The following is a 14,739-nucleotide window of genomic DNA, read 5'->3' on the forward strand; positions in this document are numbered from 1 at the left end:
ATTCTTTTCTCTTCTCCTTCCTGCCTATCACATCGTTGTGATTCCCAGCCACCCATTTCTCTAGTGCCTAACTCCATCCAGCTTGAAAACAGTAACACTTTCTCCATTGATGTTGTTGGATCTGTTGTAGTTATTATCATCGAGTTGATTCCAGTGCTATAGTGATTGTTAAGAGCTCAGCCTAGTGGACCTCCTAGAATATGAATTCACTGCTTGGCTGGACCAGGTTAACAGGCCCAACGAGCCCTGGGTAACAGATAAAAACAGGAGTGTCTGACATTCTTTTCACTCAAAGCTGGCTCTGAGGAATCTGGATCAGTGCTGAGGACTCTCTGTGTGCAAATAAAAGGGTGACTTGGTGACAGGATACCAGACTCTGTGGAGTTATTTCAAGCGACATGTCCAATCATACTGGAAACTGTCTAATGATCTTAGTGAAAGTAATACAGCATGAGCTGGAATTTTGATCAAACAGATATGAAATTAATATGAACAAGTCAGGTTTGAAAAGCCATAAACTAGGGCAAGAGGACCAGCAGATGGAAATGCACCATCTTGCCTATCCTGGATTTTTCACTCTTCCTTCTTGCTATTTATCTAGATGCCAACAGAACAGTGGCCATCTGATGTTTTCCTGCTGGTGATTAACTTTTGCCTCCTGAAGCCTATTCTGAACAAAAAGGTATTATGGTATTTCCATAAGCCAATGAACCATAATTATGACGACCTCTCATTTCCACTGTTGGGTGGGAAAACAGCACCAGAAGAGCTTTTTTTTTCTTGCCAGAACCCAAACCAAATTAAAATCTGCTCTCATTTTTGAGGAGCTCATTACATAATGGCCTGTCAATATTTAACATTTGCAAGATATGATGTAATAAACAATAAAACATATTACATTACTTTACAGCTACAAAAATTATGAATTAATTCAGTCAGATTTATATTACAGAAGGGTAAAGATTTATATAATGCCAAAAATACAGTTTAAGGGTTCATTCAACTTTTGTATTATATAAAGCCAAATATAAGTGTGAAAAATACGGAATAAAAGTTCTTTCAAGTTTTGGCAATGTCAAAGCTTAGTAACTCAAAAATTATTTCCCTTGTTTTAATTACTTACAGTTCATCGCTCAGTCAGACATGATTCTAAGATAACAGGTGACAAAACCAAACCTACAGAATGTATACAACATTGAATTTCAGCATTTTAAAAATCTGCCTTTTAAGAATTTCTTACCATTTCTTTCTGTATTTACATTTATCTGTTTAATATGAGAAAGTTATAATTGGCTATGACGACTAGTTATATACAAATTACCCTCACTTAAATTAGTACTTCTGATTCCACTTTGTTAAAAGGACTATTGCATGAACATCACGTCCCAAACTCAATTAAGAAGCTTTTTGTTCCCCAGAACCAAAAAAGAATCAGTAGAACAAAGCCCACAACTAAAAAGCCCAATACTATTAAAATAGGGGACAAAGTGTAAAAACACAACCTTGGATCACTGAAGAATTACAGGAAATAAAGAGAAATTCTTTGTGTATACCATTGGGATTACAAAAGCCCAGAGAGCTATAGCCAGTATGAAGATACTTACTCTTGCAACACTTTTATGACATTTAATGAAAAAGGTTCTGGTTCACTAGAACTTAATGTGATGGCTCAGAAGCATGATAAAACTGACAGCTGACCAATTGAGAGGGGATAAAGATGACCAGAATAAAAATGTCACGAACAGTTGAAGCAACTCAAGCAGTCATTCAATATCATATGGTTTGAAACAGCAACTTTTTCCAGTAATCTAAATGCAAATATTAGGTTTTTATATTTTATAAAGTTAAGTTTCAGCATATTAAGCAGCTTTATTGCTGCATAGTCAAATTTATTTATGAGTTCTGTTATCACTTCAATAGTAATACTGGCAGCAATAAGTTGTCAGCTAATGAAATATGTTCAAAAGTCATTTGAATTAATCTGTTTAACGATCTGGAATGTGTAATTGAGCTACTGTCATGAATTCAGCTTCACTTACTTTTGCCCAGATAGAAAAATGACCGGGTGAAATAACCAGTATAAATGAGCTTCAGGCAGATGGTAAAAAAGGTGTCTTTTTTAAAAGCATTTTGCTAAAATGAGTCGCAGTCGTTAGACCACACGCTGAGCTCTCCAAACTTGTTTGACTGAATCAGAAATAAATTTTCATTTAGGCTTTAGTATAGTTGTTACAGAAAAAAAGCTTGATTGTCTGAGTAATTAGCAGATATCTTTCTGAGGAAGTCCACTTCACTTCAGTTGTTGAATTCTCTCTTTATGAGGGCAATAAGCACAATAATGGTTTATTAAAAACTGAAATAATTGTAAGGATGTATGTTATTGTAACATAACAGGGTTTAAACTGAAACAGAAATTGCTGGGAAAGCTCAGCAGGTCTGACTGTATCTTTGGAAAGAAGTCAGAATTAACCTTTCCAGTCCAGTGAAATTCTGAAAAAGGATTACTGGACCTGAAATGTTAACTCTGATTTCTGTCTACAGATACTGCCAGACCTGCTGAGCTTTTCCAGCAATTTCTGTTTTTGCTTCTGATTTCCATCATCTGCAGTTCTTTCAGTTTTTTAAAGGTTTAAAAAAGTTTGGCAGAGTGATGAAATCCTTGGGGTGAATATAAAGTAGTCGCAAATCTCAAATGGAAGGCAGAAAATTAGCAAATGAGTTTGGAAGGCATTGGAGGCCTTCTTCTTAATTCTTATAAAATAACATGTTTGGCAGTTCTCAACGGCATAATTTAAATTCAAAGTACACAGTAAATCAGGCAGATGAGCTGGTGGGCACAGATAGCAACATGATACAGAGGTATCAGAGAGGTGTTAAACGAATATTTCTCACTGTTTTCACTCAGGAAAAGGAGAATACTGTAGAGGAGAAGACTGAGTTGCGGACTACTAGAATTGAAAGGATCGAGGTTAGTAAGGAGGAGGTGTTACTAATTCTAGAAGGCGTGAAGGTAGATAAATCCCCTGGCCTGATGGGATTTTTCCGAGGATTCTCTGGGAAGCCAGTCGGGTGTTGGGGGGGGGGGGGGGGGGGGGGGGGTGGCGGAGGTGGTGGAGCCCTTGGCCTTGATCTTCGAGTCCTCATCGTCTAGTACCAGAGGACTGGAGGATTACAAATGCTGTCCCCTTTTTCAAGCAGGACAGTAGGGATGACCCAGGTAATTATAGACCTGGGAGCCTCACATCTGTTGTAGGAAAAGTTTCAGAAAGGATTACAAGAGATAGGATTTATAATCATCTAGCAAGCAACAATTTGATTGGATATAGTCAACATGGATTCATCAAGGGCAGGTCGTGTCTCGCAAATGTCATTGAGTTTTTTTAGAAGGTGACCAAGCATGTGGATGAGGGTAGGGCAGTTGACATGGTGTACATGGATTTCAGTAAAGCCTTTGATAAGGTTCCACATGGTAGGCTATTGGAGAAAATACAGCGGCACAGGATTGAGGGAGATTTAGCAGTTTGGATGAGAAACTGGCTTTCTATAAGAAGGCAACGAGTGGTGATTGATGGAAAATATTCAGCCTGGAGTCCGGTTACGAGTGGTGTGCCTCAAAGATCTGTTTTGGGACCACTGCTGTTTGTCATTTTTATAAATGACTTGGACGCAGGCATAGGTGGATGGGTTAGTAAGTTTGCAGATGACACTAAAGTCGGTGGAGTGGTGGACAATGTGGAAGAATGTTGCAGATTGCAGGGAGACTTGGACAAACTGCAGAATTGGGCTGAAAGGTGGCAAATGGAGTTCAATGCAAATAAATGTGAGGTGATTCACTTTGCGAAGAATAATAGGAAGGCAGAATACTGGGTCAATGGAAAGATTCTTGGTAGTGTGGATGTGCAGAGGGATCTTGGTGTCCATGTACATAGATCCCTGAAAGTTGCCACCCAGGTTGATAGTGCTGTTAAGAAGGCTGACAGTGTGTTAGGTTTTACTGGTAGAGGGATCGAGTTCCGGAGCTGTGATGTCATGCTGCAACTGTACAAAACGCTTGTGCGGCCTCACTTGAAATGTTGTGTGCAGTTCTGGTTGCCCCATTACAGGAAGGATGTGGGAGCAGTGGAAAAGGTGCAGAGGAGATTTACCAGGATGTTGCCTGGTCTGGAGCGAAGGCCTTATGAAGAAAGGCTGAGGGACTTGGGTCTGTTCTCATTGGAGAAAAGAATGCTAAGAAGGTATTTAATAGGGACATACAAGATGATCAGAGGATTAGATAGGATGGACAGTGAGAGTCTTTTCCCGCGGATGATGACGTCAGCTTGTATGAGGGGGCATAGCTACAAATTGAGGGGTGATAGATTTAAGACAGATGTTAGAGGCAGGTTCTTTACTCAGAGAGTGGTAAGGATGTGGAACGCCCCGTCTGACAATGTAGTGAACTCAGCCACATCAGGAGCATTTAAACAGTCCTTGGATAAGCATATGGATAATGATGGGATAGTGTAGGGGGACGGGCTTAGATTAGTTCACAGGTTAGCACAACATCAAAGGCTGAAGGGCCTGTTCTGCGCTGTATTGCTCTATGACTGAATAATTACAGGCCACTGTAACCTCAGTAGTGAATAAAAATTGTTGCAATCACTGTGACGTGGGATAAACTGTGGCATTGAAACTAAACAATGCCTGTTAGCTTGGACTTGTCCATGAGATGTTGTGGCTGACGAATAGAACTGAATTCTTCAAAGAGGTAACAAGCAAAATTGATGATGGATAATGAGGTTGACATGGTGCATAAGGATTTTCGCAAGGCTTTGGATAACATCCTATACAGCAGACTATTTTCTAAAAAAAAATTAAAAGTCCATGAAATCCATGCAGTCAGGTTAAAACAAAAAAAAGGCTCAGTGGCAGAAAAGTGAAATTCAGCTCAGAAGTGTGAGATGATTCACATAGAAGTTCAAACAAGGCAAAAGAATACAGGATGACTACTGAGAGGTGTAGAGGTCATGAGGGGCCTTGGAGTGTGTGTCCACACATCCATAAAAAGTAGCAGAACAGGTTGAAAGGGTGATTTAAAGGTGCTCATGGAATACTTACCTTTACTAGCAGAGATATAAAATCTCAGAATATGGAGTTTATGCGGGAGCTACAGAAATTACTACTTAGGCCACAATTCAAGTAAATGAATATAATTTTCTCCTTATTCATTCACAGGCTGTAGGTCTCATTGACTGGGCAACATTGATTGCCCATCTTAGCTGTCCTCGAAGATTGTGATGAGTTGCTGCAGGCCATTTCCTGGACTGGCCAACTCAATACGTGAAGTGTGTAATTTCACAGGTGACTGCAGTTCTGAGGACAAATTGAATGTAATGAATTACTGCCCTATCAGTAAAATGCCATCAACAGTGCTATCAAGTAACACATTCTTAGCAATAGCCTACTTGCTAATGCTCAGTTTGTGCTTGGCTAGGGCCAATCAGTTTGACCTCATTTTAGCCTTGGTTCAAGCGTGGGCAAAAAGGCATGGAATTCTAGAGGTGAGGTGATCTAAAGATGACTACATGAGGCAACAACGGAGCTCTAGAGTAAAAGAGAATCAAAAGGAAAAATCCCCAATTGTTGGAGTCATACATAACACCAAAGAAGATGGCTGTGGTTTTTACAGGTTAGTCATCTCAACTCTTGGACATCTTAGCAGGAATTCTTCAGCATGCTGTCCTAGACCCAACCATCTTCACTTTCCTCATCAATAACCTTCCTGCTAACAAAGGTCAGAAGTGGGGAGGTTCATTGAATATTGTGCAATTGACATCGCCATTTGTGACTCCTCAAAAACCAAAACAGTCCACGTCTAAATGCAGCGAGACCTGGACAAACTCAGGTTTGGGTTGAATGGTGGCATGTAACATTTGTGCCACACAAGTGTCAGGCAATAAGTATTTCCAATGTGAGAGAATCTAATCATTCCCCATTGAGATTCAATACTACTACCATCACTGAATCCTCCACCATGAACACCCAGGAGTCAACATAGTTTCACATTCTGATGAATCATAAAAATACTGTGGCTACCACAGGAGGTTAAAAATTCTGCAGCAAGAAACTCGCCCCATATCTTGTCAAGTTGCAAATTAGTAATATGATGGAATAACGTCCCCTTGCCTGGATGATTGCAGCTCCAACCACACTGAAGGGGCTTGACGCTATCCAGGATAAAGCAGCCTACTCAATTAGCATCATCCACAAATATTCACTCCCTCCACCACCAACACTCAGTTGCACCTTTGTGTATCATCAAAAATATACATTGCGAGACTTACCAAAGATCCTCAGACAACAAATCCATAACCACTTCCATCTGGAAGTGCAACAGGTATATGGAACAACATTTCTTATAATTTCCTTCCCAAGTCACTTCCCGCCCTGGCTTGGAATGTATCACCTTCTGTTTCATTGGGTCAAAATCATGGAACACCTTCTCCAACAGCATTGTGGTCTACCCACACCAAGTGGATTGCAATGATTCAAGGCGGCCGCTCACCATACCACCTTTGCAAGGGCAACTAGGGATTGGCAACAAATGCTAGCCCAGCCAGCAATACCCACAAATGAATAAACAGAACTATGTTCCAGAGCAGGTGTTTCAAGAATCTTGTGTCAGGCATAAGAATAAAATGTTCCAAGCAGCTGAGATGGCCTTCTATGAATAATACCTACATGCTGGGCAAATTGGCCATTGTGAGAAGGTGCTAATTACAGACCACTTTTTTTTCCATTAAATTTATAGGATCTTATGAAGACACTGCTTATAGTGCTTGCTGTAGGTCATTCAAGCATCTGAAGCATGTAGGAGCATGGAGATCACTGTTGCCTATTAAACTATTTTCTCAGCCTCGGGTTTGAGATACTGATTTGAAATACTCTTTCTCTCTTTGCTTACGGCTGAACTTGTATTGTGAAAGCAATGATGAATTCTACCATCTATCCCTGCCTTTGCCAAGAAGAGGCTCCTGAATAATGGAAAACTGTTTTCACTTTGCAGGATCTTGCTATTGATCTTAATAAATGTGGGAAGGTGTTTTGCCCTGGCAGCTGGTTTGGAAAGGACCTTAGTTTTCCGGGTGCTTGGTGAAAGGCACATTGTCTCATTAATTACAGAGGAGGAGCTTGACAATGTTCTGAAGCTCAGTTTCTGTGTAGGTGGATACACAAACTTCATTAGCATACTGCATTACAGTGGTTTGGTTTTGAATTGAAATTGGCAACAGAATTTCCTTACATGTAATTTTTTTGTGATTCTGTCACAAAAAAAATAACAAATTAAAACTTCTCACTCTGAAAAAAGCTACATAAGGCTTTCTATATACAAGAACAGGTCTGGGAATATAAATGCAACTTTTGTCAAGAGTTCAACCTTGTGAATTGTTTATAGTCTAAAAGGAAAGCTCAAATAATTAGAATGGGTTTACAAGATGGATTCAATATTGTGACAAACAATCATTCTAATCCCTTGAAATTTGTCTATTACAACTTGAGCTTCTATCATCAAAATAAACAAAGTTTAATAAATTGTCACACTTAACCAGTTCTACCATTTTATCCAACCTTGTCATGATCCCTCAAGAAAATAATTCTATTCTTCCCATGCCACAATTACTCCAGTCTTTTGCATGGCCCATTTGCCTCTATGTATATCAGGCACTGACATAGAACAAATCCACCAAACCAGGCTTCCCTTTAATTGAAAGACAGTAGGGACAGACAAACACCAAGTATTGTTCATGTTTAAAGTAAATGCATTACTTTATTAATTTGAGAGTATTCAGATGCAAATCAAATCTGTATCAAATGTTGCACAAAAGTTTAACTTGCATGCTTTCACTCTTCAAAATAGGCTTCATTAGTATGCATGAACCTTTAATTAAGGTATCTTACCATAACCAAATCATTAAGTAGACAAGGAATAAATAAGAAATTCATTGCACCATAACAAAATATTTTGCAAGATAAAATTTTCTTTCATATAAACAAAACACCATGCTGCGTTAGATGTTTAGTTTGTTCAAGGCCTTCTTCCCTGCTTCTTTTCTAATTCCGTTCAATTTTAATAACAAATTCTTTCCAACCTAAAAGTTTAGTTTTTCTAGTGGTGTTTGAATATTAAACTAGGGAGATGGGAACGGGTAAAATGGACCACGTAGTTCCTCAATCTTGTTTCAACATTCACTGACATTATGGTTAACCTGAGACTTAAATTCATTAGCTGCCTTTGCTGTATCCCTCGGACTGGCAGCAGCAGAATTGGAAACTCTCCACAAATGCCATTGACCTGTTCAGTGTTTTTAATTTCAAAAAAATGTGTAGTTGCAGGTCTAAAATTAATTGATCCAGCATTTGTGGTACAGTTACAAACTTCTACGACCCGATTAATGCATGGATGAGTTTTCTAATTTTAGTCTCGAATAGTCTGCCTCTTTTCTTTTGCTGTGTCCTGGAATCCTGAGCCAGTGAAAATAATTTCTATTTGTCCCTCTTAATATCTTGAAAACGTGGATTAAATCACCTCCTAAGGTAAGGTGTACAACCTTTATTAATTTGTGTAATTCTTCCTCGTAATTTAACCCTTAGAATCCAAATACTATTTTTATGAACCACATGGAATTCTTTTCAAGCCAACATATTCATTCTGAGCTGTGGCTGCCAGAAGTGAACCGGCTAAATCAGGGTTTTGTCCTGGCGGTGTAAAGACAAGATTCCATGATTTATGATTATTTTGTGTACTTTGTGATTATGTTTTATCATGACACATACACCACAGTTTATACATTTCAGCCATTTAGAAAGTACAGTGGTCAATCCCATTTAGGTCCATTGTGAATGATCTCACATGCCAATATTGAAATACAACTGTCACAGTGTTCGCCTCCACCTCATTTAATAATATCTCCAAGTAATGTTATCATTCCATCCACACTGCAGACCAAGCGCTGATGGCTTGTCTCATTAGAAACCTGAGGTAGGTGGCCTTCCATCCTTCTAAGTTATTAATAATTACAGTGTATTATTGAGATCCAACAGAGATCCTTAGTGGGACACTCCTAATTAAATCCCACAAATTTGTATGCACTTTTATTATCATCACTACATTCTACCTCCTAAACATTGATATACTGAATGGTGTGAGGTTTACCTCAGAGATAGGAACTAAATGTGTCAGGAAAAAAACAGCTTGCCCATTCAACTTTATAGCAGTGTGGGATGGCTACATTGTTGCTAAACAGCCTCTTTGGCAACCATCTCACTTTTTCAAATTTTTCATTTGTTGCAAGTTATTTGGAATAGAAAATGTTAAACAAAGCATTTGTTTTTCATCTTTTCCATCTCACTCTTAACCCCGTGGGGTCTTCCCTTCTACCTTGTTTTCTGTACCTAATTTGGCCTTACTTCAGTGTTCTAAGTCAAACCTGCTGGTTCAGGCTCCATACTATACATGAATGATTCTTCATTCAGAAAGGTGAAAGAACTATACCTCCTCCCACCCACCCTCCTGCAAAAATTCCATCCCCTATTCCCAATTCCTCTGCCTCCGCCGCATCTGCTCCCACGATAAGCCATTCCACTCCCGCACATCCCAGATGTCCAAGTTCTTTAAGGACCGCAACTTTCCCCCCACAGTGATCGAGAACGCCCTTGACCACGTCTCCCGTATTTCCCGCAACACATCCCTCACACCCCGCCCCCGCCACAACCGCCCTAAGAGGATCCCCCTCGTTCTCACACACCACCCTACCAACCTCCGGATACAACGCATCATCCTCCGACACTTCCGCCATTTACAATCCGACCCCACCACCCAAGACATTTTTCCATCCCCTCCCCTGTCTGCTTTCCGGAGAGACCACTCTCTCCGTGACTCCCTTGTTCGCTCCACACTGCCCTCCAACCCCACCACACCCGGCACCTTCCCCTGCAACCGCAGGAAATGCTACACTTGTCCCCACACCTCCTCCCTCACCCCTATCGCAGGCCCCAAGATGACATTCCACATTAAGCAGAGGTTCACCTACACATCTGCCAATGTGGTATACTGCATCCACTGTACCCGGTGCGGCTTCCTCTACATTGGGGAAACCAAGCGAAGGCTTGGAGACCGCTTTGCGGAACACCTCCACTCAGTTCGCAACAAACAACTGCACCTCCCAGTCGCAAACCATTTCCACTCCCCCTCCCATTCTCTAGATGACATGTCCATCATGGGCCTCCTGCACTGCCACAATGATGCCACCCGAAGGTTGCAGGAACAGCAACTCATATTCCGCCTGGGAACCCTGCAGCCATATGGTATCAATGTGGACTTCACCAGTTTCAAAATCTCCCCTTCCCCTACTGCATCCCTAAATCAGCCTAGTTCATCCCCTCCCCCCACTGCACCACACAACCAGCCCAGCTCTTCCCCCCCACCCACTGCATCCCAAAACCAGTCCAACCTGTCTCTGCCTCCCTGACCGGTTCTTCCTCTCACCCATCCCTTCCTCCCACACCAAGCCGCACCCCCAGCTACCTACTAACCTCATCCCACCTCCTTGACCTGTCCGTCTTCCCTGGACTGACCTATCCCCTCCCTACCTCCCCACCTATACTCTCTCCACCTATCTTCTTTACTCTCCATCTTCGGTCCGCCTCTCCCTCTCTCCCTATTTATTCCAGCTCCCTCTCCCCATCCCCCTCTCTGATGAAGGGTCTAGGCCCGAAACGTCAGCTTTTGTGCTCCTGAGATGCTACTTGGCCTGCTGTGTTCATCCAGCCTCACATTTTATTAATTGTTGACATGAGACTGGATATAGAACAAGAACTACACACTTAGAACCACCTCCTTCCCTTTGATACACCACACTTCACATCCTTACCTTTGGCTCCTAGAATTGTCTTCCAGAAACAGCATCAGTCTCTTCATTGACTGCTGAACTCAAGAGCTGGCAACCTGATTGGCCAGGAAGTCTTGTTGGGTGGAGCTTCTAGGGTCTTGAGGCCAGGTGAAGGCCCAGCAGTGGCCTCATTATTGCCTGATTGGCATGTGGTGTTGTGGGCCTTCTTTTGAAGAGGAAGCACAGATACCAGTGATTGTCAATAGACTGAGGGTCTGATCCTTTAACAAGTTTCTGCCTTTTTATTTGCTTCACGTTAGTAGGAATGTGAGAAACAGGTTTCCTGTAAAGTTCTGCAGGAGAAAAGTTGCCATCAGGCCTGCTGAGCTTTTTTCAGCAATTTTGTTTTGTTCCTGATTTACATCATCTGCAATTCTTTCAGTTTTTTTAAGTACTGCAGGAGCTTTTTATTTATAGACTGATTATATTTAAAGAATATTTGTGGCAAAGTAAGAATATCTCTATAAATTAATGAGTAGAAATGCAATCAAGCCTGAAACACAATATAACAATGTGGTGTGCAAACTGGCACAATTTTGCTCAAAATCAATAATTGCCAAAATATTGACTAAATGTACTAGATGTGATTTATCTAAATAATTCCTTCTATCCCAATTAGTGATTTTGTAGTTCTTACAAGAGCAATTTATTTAAATTACATCAAGGAATTTAGTGAGTCAGTGTGAAGAGAGATTAGTTAGAATTGGCACAGTGTTCTGGTTAGCTGTTCATCTAGAGCATAGTTTTTAAAGCAGAATAAGTTGTACAGTTCATTTAGAACCAGCCTTTTGTGGATGAACTTGCAGTTTGAAATCAGCTTCCACACATAGTTTCTCTAGAGCCTGAACCTGTCAACTGTGATTTCTTTAATGTGAAATGATCATGGGTGCAGTATTTTAATGACCTTTTCACACTAAGAATCTGCTGACATGCCTAAGTGAATAGATGTTCTCAAAGAACAGATAAGTTATGGATCCTGCTCTAATCCACATTTAGTACAATATGCTGTTGTATCAGTGCTTAGTGCCTGTAGAGATTAGCTGACAGCATGAGATGATCTCTACTCATCTGGATACAAAAGACTGTTCCTTAGACCAATAAACAGTGTCAGTTTGATTCAAGTTGTTTTACTGCAAAATCGATGAAGCTAACAGTAAAGTGTGAGGAATTAGAATATATCTTAGATGCATTGTAACTAGATAATAAGTCCTACGTAATAAACAATTTACATTCTGCTGAATACACCATCTCGACATCCTTCCCACTGATAGACTAGTACCAATAAAGGGGATTGGTGGCAGCAAATCTACCTAAAGCTTCTCAGTCACACCATTCCATACTGCTGGCAGCACAGGCATTCAAGATTATTAAATAGTGACAGCAGTGTGGATTTTCCAATTATAACAATTGCCATGTTGTGAAAGAATTTGAAGTGCAAGTTTAGAATGACTGTCAGCAGATTGCTAACGATCTAATTGACAACTAATTTGCCTACTGGAGCTCATTAAAGAGACTGTGTGACATTTTGGTTAGCAACGTTTCAATTACTGACCTCTCCTAGCTAGCGAAAATCAGCTGACAGGTATAAAACAAAACATTGCTAATAATTTTGAGTGTTTCTTGAAGAATGCTCATCTTTCAGATATTTTCTAACCAACCAGTTCAGAGATATTGTTTATACGCCTCTATAATAGGTGAGAGTTGAACCTGGGATTTCTAACTCAAACAATGAGATACTACCACTGTATCACAAGGCCCCCTGTGCTCACATTTCACACATTACCTAATTATTTGTTTTGTGATGTCATGTCACACCTCCAGAACAGGTGGGATCTGAATCCAGGCCTCCTGCTTTAGAGGTAGAGGGATCCACCATTGTGCCACAAGAACCCAATGCTCATCTTGCATTATATTTTTTTTAATCATCTCACCCAGGCATGTTATTACACACCTTTGGAGGACGTGGAACATGAACCTAGGCCTCCTGGCCCTGGGGTAGGGACACCAGCACTGCACCACTAAAGCTCAATACTCATGTTTCAATGTTCATATGCTGATTGAGATTAACTGACTACATTGCAGTTAAAGATGACTTTGGACAGTCATCAAGAGTCCTTCTAGGACACTTTGTGAAGATTGCATTCATATTATTTCAACAATTTTCTTAAACTTCTTCAGGACTTTTTCTAGGAGTAAATCATAGAATCCCTATCACGTGGAAGCAATCAATTTAGCCCATTGGGTCAACACTGACCCTCTGAAGAGCATTCCACCCAATCTCACCCCATACCTGTCACCCTGCATTTCCTATGGCCAATCCACCTGGACATCTCTGGACTGTGGAAGGAACCAGAGTACTCAGACACGGAGAGAACATGCAAGCTCCGCATAGACAAAGTCACAAAGATGGAATTGAACCCAGGACCCTGGCACGATGAGGCAACATTGCTGACCACTGAGCTACCTTGTCACGCATGAATAAGAACATAAGAACAAAAACATAAGAACATAAGAACTAGGAGCAGGAGTAGGCCATCTGGCCTCTCGAGCCTGCCCCGCTATTTAATAAGATCATGGCTGATCTTTGAGACTCATCTCCACTTACCCGCCCACTCACCATAACCCTTAATTCCTTTACTGTTCAAAAGTTTATCTAGACTTGCCTTAAAAACATTCAGTGAGGTAGCTTTAACCACTTCACTTGAACAAAAAACAAAGAAAATTTCAGCACAGGAACAGGCCCTTCAGCCCTCCAAGCCTGGGCCGATCAAGATCCTCTGTCTAACCTGTCATCTATTTTCTAACGGTCTGTGTCCATTTGCTCCCTGCCCATCCATGTACCTGTCCAAATATATCTTAAAAGACGCTAACGTGTCTGCGTCTACCACCTCTGCTGGCAACGTGTTCAGGCGCCCACCATCCTCTGTGTAAAGAACTTTCCATGCTTATCTCCCCTAAACTTTCCTCCTCTCACTTTGAACTCATGACCCCTAGTAATTGAATCCTTCACTCTGGGAAAAAGCTTTTTGCTATTCACCCTGTCTATACCCCTCATGATTTTGTAGACCTCAATCAGGTCCCCCCTCAATCTCTGTCTTTCTAATGTAAATAATCCTAATCTACTCAACCTCTCTTCATAGCTAGCATCCTCCATACCAGGCAACATCCTGGTGAACCTCCTCTGCACCCTCTCCAAAGCATCCACATCCTTTTGGTAATGTGGCGACCAGAACTGTACACAGTACTCCAAATGTGGCCGAACCAAAGTCCTATACAACTGCAACATGACCTGCCCACTCTTGTACTCAATACCCCGTCCAATGAAGGAAAGCATGCCATATGCCTTCTTGACCACCCTATTGACCTGCGTTGTCACCTTCAGGGAACAATGGACCTGAACACCCAGATCTCTCTGTTCATCAATTTTCCCTAGGACTTTTCCATTTGCTGTATAGTTCGCCCTTGAATTTGATTGTACAAAATCACCTCGCATTTGCCCGGATTGAACTCCATCTGCCATTTATCTGCCCAGCTTGGCAGGGAATTCCACAGATTCACAACCCTTTGGGTGAAGAAGTTCCTCCTGACTTCAGTCCTTCATCGGCTTCCCTTTATTTTGAGGCAATGCCCTCTGGTTCTAGTTTCACCTGCTTCTGGAAACAACTTCCCAGCCTCTACCTTATCTATTTCCTTCATAATCTTATATGTTTGTATAAGATCTCCCCTCATTCTTCTGAATTCCAATGAGTATAAGCCCAGTCTACTCAGTCTCTCCTCATAATCCAAACCTCTCAACTCTGGAACCAACCGA

At 41.1% G+C, this 14,739-nt stretch overlaps 1 long non-coding RNA gene across 1 annotated transcript in view; it reads right to left on the reverse strand.

Moving 5' to 3' along the window:
- The window catches only part of LOC125463069 (uncharacterized), a 150,432-nt gene extending 139,439 nt beyond the window's left edge, over window positions 1–10,993 (reverse strand). Inside the window, exon 1 of the long non-coding RNA XR_007249749.2 lies at window positions 10,911–10,993. This is a non-coding gene — a long non-coding RNA (uncharacterized LOC125463069). The remainder of the gene's footprint in view (window positions 1–10,910) is intronic.
- Window positions 10,994–14,739: the final 3,746 nt, after the last annotated feature.

The sequence above is a fragment of the Stegostoma tigrinum genome, chromosome 25 (genome assembly GCF_030684315.1).
Source record: "Stegostoma tigrinum isolate sSteTig4 chromosome 25, sSteTig4.hap1, whole genome shotgun sequence".
Classification (NCBI taxonomy): domain Eukaryota; kingdom Metazoa; phylum Chordata; class Chondrichthyes; order Orectolobiformes; family Stegostomatidae; genus Stegostoma; species Stegostoma tigrinum.